This window comes from Macrobrachium rosenbergii, chromosome 51 (assembly GCF_040412425.1).
Source record: "Macrobrachium rosenbergii isolate ZJJX-2024 chromosome 51, ASM4041242v1, whole genome shotgun sequence".
NCBI lineage: Eukaryota > Metazoa > Arthropoda > Malacostraca > Decapoda > Palaemonidae > Macrobrachium > Macrobrachium rosenbergii.
The window spans coordinates 42638393-42649882 of record NC_089791.1 but is presented as its reverse complement, the minus strand read 5'-3'; the positions used below and the strand labels follow the sequence as shown (position 1 = coordinate 42649882).

At 36.9% G+C, this 11490-nt stretch overlaps 1 protein-coding gene across 5 annotated transcripts in view; it reads left to right on the top strand.

Moving 5' to 3' along the window:
- Nucleotides 1–11490, top strand: part of LOC136833344 (trypsin-1) — a 436392-nt gene that overhangs the window by 304463 nt on the left and 120439 nt on the right. The window lies entirely within an intron of this gene.

Below are 11490 nucleotides of genomic sequence, written 5' to 3'. Positions count from 1 at the left end.
ACCCATTGTCGCTGGTATCGGTCTTCTAATGCCTGTCATAAATGACAGCATTGCATGGTTTCTTAATTCTTTAATTGAAGTTGTCCTGAAAATGTTTCATTTCACGAGAATCCCGTTGGTTTATCGCTCTTCAATTGTAACTACTCTGGATAACTATCAGCTAATCCTTCTTGCGGCAATTTATGGAATTATATGTCAACCATCTATGCCCTACGAAAGAAATGGAACTCCCGGGCAAGGCCGTGAGAATTGTGTTATGCTACAGCCCAGAGTAGGCTTAAGTTCAGGAAAAAGGTATAATGGAAATTCGTATCTTTGCTTTGTGAAAAATTACATCCTTTATTTGGCCATTTCAGTTTGTTTCCAGGTGTTTGTGTAAGACTCATTCTGACCTTTGTGAATTACTGATATTAGGTAGGTTTATTCAGTATGTTGCCCCACTCATTGCTCCGCATTTCAAAATTCTGCCTTGATTTGTGATGGAGTAATTTACTCTTTGTTGCTACTGTCTCTCCAGAAAGAGAACTATGGAAAGTTTAGCCTTGACCCAAAACTATTAGCATAAAGACAACAACGGTCGTCCACTGACGTCATCATAACGGGTCAGCGGAGGAGGGGTTCCGAAAGAAAGGAGTCCGTTGCAAGTTGACTAACACGTATTTCGTCGTCATATTACGGAGCAAATAAAACAATTTACTTCGCAGACGCCCAGAGGCGTCGATGGCAGGAAACGCGTTTTTGGCCGTTTTTCAGACTTGTGCCAACTAATCTGACGCTCTCAGACGAACACCGATTGTCCAAATTCACGCCATTGGAGCCTCTGAAACTCCCTATCGTACTAATACTTGTTCAGGCATTCCGAGACGAATTTTCGGGTACTGCCTCGGCGCGACTCCAATCACTATGTATGTAGGATGACCACAGAAAGATGAATGAGCGGTAGACCAGCAGTGAGCGATACTCAGTGGGAATTCAGAACGGAGTCGGATGTGGGTTAGTAGACAACTTTCTTCTGTGGCTCGCGTGGTGCTGGTCTAGTGGGGACTGGGTGGGTGGTCTGTTGGTGGTTGCCCCTCCCCGGTGTTGGTACTCGTTCGGGGGGGAAGGATGGGGTTCCGATGAAGGGGGTACTCGACTGGCAGGTCGGAAAGAGCAGGAAATTTCCCGTGATGATGTTGATACTGACCTCTTTGGAAAATGGATTCCATCCCTTAGTTACTATTCAAGCAGTGGAAGGTATTTTTTTCTATTTTTTTTACGAATTTCTTTTATGAAGCTGCCCAGTGGGTCTCCTTTTTTGGACGAAAGTATAATTTAGAATATTACCTTCGACAATATTGCCCTTGAAGCATTTTGAATCGTAGTTGTTAAACCTCTAAGATGGTTTTTCGTAAAAATGCTTTATTGAAGAGAATTGATCTTCAACGCTGGAGTATATTTAAAAAGCATACCTATCAAGAATAGACAGAGAATAAGCAAATAAAAGATTCACTGAACAAATAAGCACTAGCTTCCATAGCTTAAAAACTGTTAATAATGAATCATTGCATTGGGATAACTGAGAACTTTTGCTATGAATAAGGAATTTATTTCATTTTCATTTTTACTGTTTTATGCGTTTTACAGGAATCAGTTAGATTTACCTATGTGCTTTTAATATGCCATTTCATGGGTATCAAGGAAGGAATCGATTGTCACTGCACGTGCGTCAGTGTAGCGAGTCACTGTAGATCTGCAGTGATAAAATACTCCTTTGTATATTCATACACGTTTTTTTAATAAAGATGGAAATTTTCTCCTTGTAATGACGCCTCATATTTCTCGGTTTTATCGTGTCATCTGAAGGTTAATGATTCCTCAGGCTTTTCGGCACGAATTTTAAGAGAGAGAGAGGTTGGCTTATTACACACGTTAGTAATTGTTTATATATATGTATATATATATATATATATATATATATATATATATATATATATATATATTGTGTATGTGTATATGTACATTATATGTCTATTTATATATTTATATATATATATATATATATATATATATATATACATAATATATATATATATATATATATATATATATATATATATATATATATATATATATATAAACAATTATAACGTGTGTAATAAGCAACCTCTCTCTCTCTCTCTCTCTCTCTCTCTCTCTCTCTCTCTCTCTCTCTCTCTCTCTCTCTTTTTTTAAATTCATGCCGAAAATTTTCAAGACCTATTAACTTAGAAATGACACGATAAAAAAACAGAGAAATATGAGCGTTATTACACACACACACACACACACACACACACACACACACATATATATATATATATATATATATATATATATATATATATATATAATATATATATATTTATATATACTATTTATATATTATGTGTGTGTGTATGTATGTATGTATGTATGTATGTATGTATGTATGTATATATATAATGTACGCCTTGTACATTATATTATTACCATACGGCTAACTGCTGGCAAGTAAACCGGTGTGGTTTGCGAGGCAAAGATTACGATCTTACTCTTTGTGTAAATACAAAATATGTAACCGGAACTATACCATCTCTTAATTCAGCTACTTAAAAGAGGACTAAAAATGAAAGAAGTCTGTATTCCTACAGAAGTATGTGCTTGCGTTTGTGGAGAAAGGTCAGTAATCGATAACATTTACTAGGGCGTGAGTGTAGGCGTATGTGTCAGTGAAATGATAAAAGTCAGTGGAGTTAATGAATGAGCATCGCAGTATTACCAAACGCTTCACGTTCGTTCATCCCACGTGTGAAAGGCTAGAAATAAAAAAAAAAAATATTTAGACAGCACCGAGCAGTTTACATTATTGATACACTTCCCTTTCTCTTATTATGCAAGTAAAAGCATTTGTTTTGCTGAATCATATGTCGACGTGTAGGTGGAGTTGAGAAAGGCGAGATTATGTGCTGATGTCCATTTTTTGACGAGAAACATCATGACAACCGACTCATCATAAAGCTCGTTATGGTTTTTTAAGTTATGTTTAACGTTAGGTCTTTCGCCAGATAGCTTGATAGCATGCCAATACGAAGTGCTTTTATTTGCCTCATCTTAAAATGTTATTCCAATTGCCTTTCTCTCCGTAGGGGTTAGTGCCGTCAGTGCACCTCACGGGGTGCACTGTAGGCATTACTGAAGGTTCTTTGCAGCGTCCCTTCGTCCCCTAGCTGCAACCCCTTTCATTCCTTTTACTGTGCCTGCATTCATATTATTTTTCTTCGATCTTGCTATCCACCTCTCCTAACAATTATTTCATAGTGCAACTGCGAGGCTTCCCTCCTGTTACGCCCTTCAAAAATACATACTCTCAATTTCATTTCCAGCGCTGAATGGCCTCATAGGTCCCAGCGCTTGGCCTTTGGCCTAAACTCTATCTTCCATTCCATTTCATTCTAATTGCCTTTCTAGTCACGGAAGTACAAGTTATTTCGAACCTCGTTTTATTCTTTAACGTCATGGTTGACATTTTGTTAACATTAAATCTTTTGTGTGAAAGTCTCCTACATGCCATGGTTCATATGAGAGTAAAATCTTGTTCCAAAATCCATTCTGACTCCTTAATTATAAATTCACCTACTTCTCTCATTTTTAAATTTGGGTATCAACGTATTGTCTAATATCCATCTTTTCTCTTGATACCAGGGATTCATCTGTTTTAACCAAGTTGCTTTCGCTTCAAGCGCTTGACAGTTTAGCCTTCAAGGCGTTTCTTATCAGTAAGCGCATCAATGACTTTATCAGTGTTGTTTACTGCTGTCGGGACCCACTGGCAGGTAACATTAAGACCTGTTTACGTCATTGCTGACGTGAGGAACTATGTACTTACATGGGTTCTCGTCAGATAGAAATCTTTTAAATTGTCTGCAGAACTCGCAGTGATGTGAAATATGGCAGGAATTAACGCATGGTGGTCTTTGTCAATTGCTTATATTCTAAAATTTCTCGGTTTTTCACTCTTAATTCATTTCCTGAACACAGTTCAAATCAAAACCTTAGATATATTGAATTTTGCTATCGTTGCATTGTGGTCCGCTGGTATAGTGGTCAGTGTCGTGGCATCCCACTCAGATGTCGTGGTTTCGCGTCTCCCCCAGGGCGATGAAAAATCATTGGCTCTGTATCGTGATCAGTTACTGCTGCAGTGTGGCGTCTGCGGTGGGAGGTTGAAACCAACATTCTTTGGAAGCTTGAATTTCAAGTCAGTGGCCTCTTTGGTGTGCTTGTTCAATGTGAATAGGTTTCATCTACTGAAATAATAGTCATAATGCAGGCAAACAAACACAAGCAAACAAGTGAATCATAAAAGTACTTGTTATTCCTCAAAGACACTTAAAAATAGGAAGTTAGGAAATTGCAGGAAAAAATGGCAAACTGTCACCTGGCTTCTAAAGAACAGTTGCCCGAGTTTACCTGTAATTTTTATCACTTCTTAAACGCTGAGAAGCAGCTGATTGTGACAGGCGGTCAGCAAGCTCACACTTCCTGAAGAAAAAGTTGAAGATACTTTTTTTTTTTTTTTTTTTTTTGCTTCAATTTAATATTCTGATCATGTTTTTCTTTGACTTGTTTTTTACCATTACTGCTGCTTCTGTGAGCTCACGATAATTCTTTGCTGTAGTTTAATTTTTGGGCGATTTATTTCTTTAATTTATTTTAAAATCATTACTTCTGTCAGAAAGCTGAATATAACTATTCACTTTGCTTTGATACGCTGGTCATATATTTGTTCAGCTTGTGTGGTACCATTATTTCTGTTTGTAAACTCACGCTGAATATGTCTGCAACTCACTTCTTTCTACCATGTTTTTTTTTTTGTCCCTTCTTCCTCTTCATCGTTATTTTTTTCTAAGTATGCTCATCGTCTATTTCATTGAATTTTCCCAAAACGGTTTTTCTAATTTCAACCAAGACCATCTAGACCAGACTGCTCAAGCCATCTAGAACGGATTGCCCATATCCTTTTTTTCGCTAGACCAATATTTGTGGTCTTTCTCTTAATAGTTGGTATTATTGATTAGACCGTCGTCGCAAGACATATAATGTGGTTCGGATTCCACAATAAGCTGTAGGTCCCGTTGCTGAGTAACCAATTGGTTCTTAGCCACGTAAAATAAGTCTAATCCTTCGGACCAGCCCTAGGAGAGCTGTTAATCAGCGCAGTGGTCTGGTAAAACTAAGGTATACTTAACTTAGCAAGACTACAAACATTACCATTTTCCCATTAGCTTTGGTTTACTGAGGAACCTCTACCGTCAAGCCTAATTCCTTTTCTGTGGATGTACTGCTTGGTAATCGTTTGGTTAATGCGTGTGAAGATCATCCACTGTCATTATGACTTAATTTCTTGCATTAGTCTATGCTACTGGTTTGGCAGTGCTCATTATGACTTAATCTCAATCTCTTGCGTTAGCCTATGCTACTGGTCCGGCAGCGCGTCGAAACGACATCCACTTTCAAACTTGGTATCAAGGGCTCCTGAGTTGGTGCTTGGTTCTCTTGCATCCATATCCTTATTCAGTTTAAGTGACATCTCCCAGTTCAGGAGGCCTTTCGTTCCCTTTGTTGTAATTCTGTACAGGTCCTTTGGACATATTTGGGTGTACATTCCTTTTAAATTTAGAGAATGGTAGTCTATCATCAAGCGTTATTTGCCTGCTATTTAATATGTTAGCTGCCGTTTCTGTGTATGTATTAATCCATGTATTTTAAGTTATCATTACCACCTTCTTCATTATATTTTTGTCTTTCCCCTAATTCTATCTTTGTCGCTTTTTACTTGGGGGATTGTTTGTGAAATTAATGGTCTTATTGTCTCGTTCTCTTTGAAAGGATATACGTTAATATTTGTGATGATGGTAATTATTATAACAATAATGTTTCCTACCCTAATTTTCCTCTTTAGGCCATAGATAGAAAAGGACAACGCATTGTCCTTCTCATTGACCTTCATTTAGGTAAAAACGAGTGGGGAAATATATTATAACCATAGCAAATATAAGTAAGGCTAGCAATCTTAATCCAATTAACAATGATAAGAAACTTACAGCAGACGTTAGGGGCCTCTTGTGATTAAAGAATAATTGTAGGCAGTTCTTCCTTTCCTGGTATTGTAAGGGAATGAGTTTACCTTGCAGAATAATTTTAAATTTAGTGCAAACAAGGGTCAGCTTTTAAAAGACGGTAAAACAAAAATGAAAGAAGCCTCTTTGGCACGTGAGGTCAGAGGTCTTGCACCAGACAGGAGACATCTACCGCGTGGTTGTTACATCATTATTCCTCTTCGTTTACGAGGGCTTTAAGGGTTGTTCTTGATGACGGCTTTGCAAGATGGCGCGCGAGGTAGATGTTAACGAGTGATCTCTCTTGACCCCAGTGGGATCTATAAAGGTTTTTGTTTCCTCGTTCTTTTTTTTTCTCCAGAAATTATGCCACCTGGTTTCGTTTATATCGTACACGGTCAGATGGAGTCCATGGTACAGAGTATATCGTCAAAGACTGAAAAAAGGTTTGTTTGTATAGGAAATATTCTTACTTACAGGGTAGTTACCGTTGAGTGACTACTTCAGGCTTCTTTCAGCAGCTAAGCTCACCCTTTATATATATGATATTTATAGTTTATATGAGCTTTTCAGTCGAGAAACATGCCAAGTGCCATTTTTAAAATATAATAAATTAAATAAAAAAATACTTTGGCCCAGGATGGCGCTTGGCATGTTTCTCGACTGAAAGGCTCATATGATACATTCAGTCACTTAAGTCGCCTGTGGATGGAAGCTCATAATTCTTGAGTTGTTGTTTCATAATCCGAAAAAAAAAAAATTGAAGACTTCAGAGGTTCCGTACTTAATCTACCCGTTTTTGCTCGCAACACTAGGCAGGCTGCTGCTGCCGCCGCGAACAGTGTGTCATTTTCTAGTAATAGGTCAAATACTATCCAGTTCGCTAGCTTTATTTTGCCTGCAACTAAAATGTGGAATAGTTTGCCTGGTGCAGTCGAGGAATCTTCGGACTTCATGTTTAAGCGAGGAGGAAATTCATCGCTGCTTTCCGTTGGCGTCTCCTGAATTAACCATTACGTTGAACAGAGGTTGGAAATAACTGATCGGTTCCCTGAGGGAGCGAGTTAGCGTTGTGCTGCTAAGTTTATGTAATTGATTAAGGAGATTAGTTATTAAACTTAAGTAATTGAGCATCGTTTATTCATACTACAGGGAAGAAGCGCAAGGTACCCGGTTATAAAAATATTTCGGTAATTAGCTCAAATTGATTAAAGCAGGTTGCTTCACAACAAGCAGGTATTGTAATCAAGCGACACCAGTCCGGGAAATTCGCTTCTTAAACTGAAGTCGTCTTAGAAGATAACAGTACCTCACCGTGCTAATTTGAATGAGCTTTTTCACGCTGTGTATTTACGCATCTGTATACACCTACACCTACGCATACACATTTATGCCGTGCGTGTGGAAGTACCTTTTTTTTCAGACGGAAACTTGCCCTTCACAAAAGTGGGTGACGTTATTGATAAAGAAGATAAGTCTCTTCCTTCCTCATCATGTGTAATAAACTTCCGTAGCTTTGCAAATGCTTTGCACCTGCACACACACACACACACACTTCGGGAGCTCTATGTTGATTTTCATATTCACTAGTATCTTACAGACAGTCTTCCCTGTAGGGGGTTAATGCTTTCATTTCTTGTGATTTTTCCCTTCAGAGCACCACTGCAGAGCACTTATCCTAAGGTTCTTGCTCATTTTTTAAATTAAATACTGTTTGCTCTTACCCTGTGAGCTTTGTATATTATTTGTCTACTCCTCTTCATTTGTTATTCCACATCATCTGTTATCATTGTATCATATAAATGAGCCTCAAATAATCTTCACTTCTATTTCACTAAGTTCTTTCTTTTACTACTTCATCTTACATTGTGTATCTCATCATTCACCTGGACTCACATTGATCTAAAAACACCGTGTTCTTTGAACCATTCAAAATTCGGTGTCCGTTCACCATGTTGGTATTTTTAAATTTTAAACAAACCTCCCTCCATCCTCCTGCTTAATGCTCTTACTTCATCCACGTTAGAATAATGTCTAAGCCTACAGTTTAGAACTGACCTGTTCCGCTGAGAATTCTTATTAGAATTCTTCTTAAAATCATGGCCTCCTATGCCCCGTGACTCAGGGGCCCTCTGAAATTTTGATACTCATTCTCATCCAAAAAGGTCTGGGCCTTACAACTCTTACAACTTGTGAGAAGGACAAACAACAAAGGTTAAATAACATTCCCTTTTAGCACTCCAAAATTTAACGTAAATTCCCTTGACAAGATTCCATCAGCATTTACTTTGCATATGCTTCGTTTTTAACGGGAATGCTGTCGTGACACAAGACCTTTGGACGCTGTCGAATGCCTTCCCGTACTAAAAAAAAAAAAAAAAAAAAAAAATGCGTACAAATGTCATAATACTGAGCAACTCCCGTTTTTATTGAATTTATTCATACAAATGTTTCTCTCTATAGAGAAAAGGCATACAATATGTCATAATACTGAGCAACTCCTGCGTTTTGTATAATCAATTTATTCATATTCAAGCATTTTATATGTATATATTATATATATATATATATATATATATATATATATATATATATATATATATATATATATATATATATATATATATATATATATATATATATATATATATATATATATATATATATATATATATATATATATATTTCTTCCTCCATGCTATATAAGATATATTTATATATATAGAAAAAGGCATATATATATATTCCATTACAATATGTAACATACATTATATATATTATATATATATATATATATATATATATATATATATATATATATATATATATATATATAATGCTATATATATATATATATAATACCTATATATATAAATATATATATATACAGTATATAATATACACATTTGTATATGTATTATATATATATATATATATATATATATATATATATATGTATAGAATATATACACTGTGAGTGTGTGTGTGTGTGAGCATGTGTATGAGTGCGTGTATGCTTTCTTGCTTGCGCGCGCATACGTGTGACTGACCAGTTGCTTTCACCGTGACGTAACTGAACCGCCACCAGTGAAGATCACTCCTTTCCATAGAAAGTTCCTTCTCTGTGTCATCTACATTTTTTTTCTGCAGGCAGGGTCTCGTAACATGTCTTCGCCGTGCCTGTGGTTTGAATTTCAAATTGCTGTCATTAGTTTGTTGGCGTCAATGACCTTTGCCGCCGTAACGCCACTCTAGTCGTTCAGCGAGTGAAAGAGTCAGATTTCTTCTGTGAGAATCTGAAGTAGAGATCTTAATTCGACTAAGCCATGCATTTAGAGTGTTTAAACGGAGGTCATGATATGGTAATTTTTCTATTATTATTATGCTGATATTCAAATGGAATAAGCCAGAAATGTCATACGTACTGTATATATGAAAACCTGGAAAAGAGGAGAAATAACAAATAGTGTAAATACTTCGGTTATACATTTGCATCTCTTACACATCTATTGTTTTAGGTACGGGGTAACACTTGCATTTGTCGTAAAGAATATACTGGTATTGTGTATTGAATGAATACGCTGTTGTCTTTCAGTAACCAAGACGAAATTGCTGAAATAAATGAATTGTCCGATACAATGACATCGAACTTTTTTGATGTTCCTCGGTTATGTCTCTCATTGTTGATTTTTTTCTTTTATTTCGACCACCTTTCCTTTGGGACTAGTTATATATTAATAAAAACAACTCACCAGAGGAATATGAAACAGAAAAATTAAGAATGCAGCGAAAATTCTATTTCATTCTTATTTCTCTCAAACCCCCAGCGAAAAAAAACACGCCAGATCATCCAGAAATGCAATAAACTTTCCTGGTCAATTACGGTGAGGACCTCAATAACATACTGGCAGTGTAACCATCCAAGCGAGGTGCCAGCGAGTGGTTTAGCGCATGCGTGTTTTTGTGATGGTACCAGGTGTAGGCAAACCCGGGAAGCAGCAACCAACCTTCCTGACTTAATGATCGGGAGGTGGCCTTCACTCCGGCCCTAGGTGTATCACTTTACTTCCACCCTCCAGAACCAGACCTCTTGGCGCACGTTAGGGTTCTCAGTCATCTCCAAAGTGCTTGGTTTTATTAAGCGATCGATCGATCTCTCGTGAGAAATAATGCGATTGATATGCCTGCCTGGCTCTCTCTCTCTCTCTCTCTCTCTCTCTCTCTCTCTCTCTCTCTCTCTCTCTCTCTCGCGGCGTGAAAAGACATCACTGAGTGGGTCACACACGATCGTTTGAAAATGTTGAAAAAGTTTCTGTAGCTATTTCAGGTTTTATTTTTGCGGTTTAAGTGACCCTATGCAGTACTGACTTCGGACTCAGCTGAAGTGAGAATAACTGTTATTCTATCATTATATAAACGGCCATTCTTTTACTATAAATCTGAAGAATATTTTTTTTGTATATCATTAAGCTGTCCAACAATAGTTAGCGTAGTTTTAGTTTTATTTTAATATGATTCTTGTAGATAATGTACGACACATTTACAATTTTTGCTGTTTGCCAGTTTAAGTATTTATATACATACTGTAAATGTTTTTTCGTGTGATTTTTCAAGTTTGTCTTTATTTTTAGTATTACGTAAGTGCTACTGTAAATGAGTATCACTTTTCGTGTGGGTTTTGCATCGAATTAACTTAAACGCATTTTTTCCCTAATTTTTGTGGGGTGATGGAACATACCACAGAGGACGCTGTAGTTCATTTAAGTAAATCTTTCATGGTTAGAGAGTTTTTGCATAAAGGTACCCTGCATAACGAGGGCTCTTGGAGGTAATAAGCACAGGATGTGCTCATTTTACGTGTAAACTGGACTTGGAAGGCCGTTAAGGTCATGGTAGTATTACCTATCTCGTCTTTTCATCTTCCTTATTTTTCATTTTTCATTTGATTCTCTCTGTGGGGTTATTTTTCTTTTGATTCTCTTTGTGGGGTTATCCATTCGTACTTGAAGAACTTACTTATATATTACCGTATTTTACATGTTTATTTTTTGCGTTTTCCCTTTTATTAATTTTTTGACTGAATCGTCTTGACGACCACGACAAACTAAGCATAATATTCCACTAAATGAAAGGTGCATTAAATAAACACATTCCCAGACAATTTAGAAGAAAGCACAAGTATACAATCAATGCAGAGCACGAACTCCTAAAGCTGCTTATCCGTGAGAAATTCGAAGCACCAAGAAAACAGGGAATAACTCGATCTCCTAAATTAACACAATGCACTCCTTCGCGTGGTTCAATTCTGGCCCTTCTCTGCTGGCCCAGGGCGCCATATGGAGAATGTTCCTGCCCCTCCCTAATTCCTTAA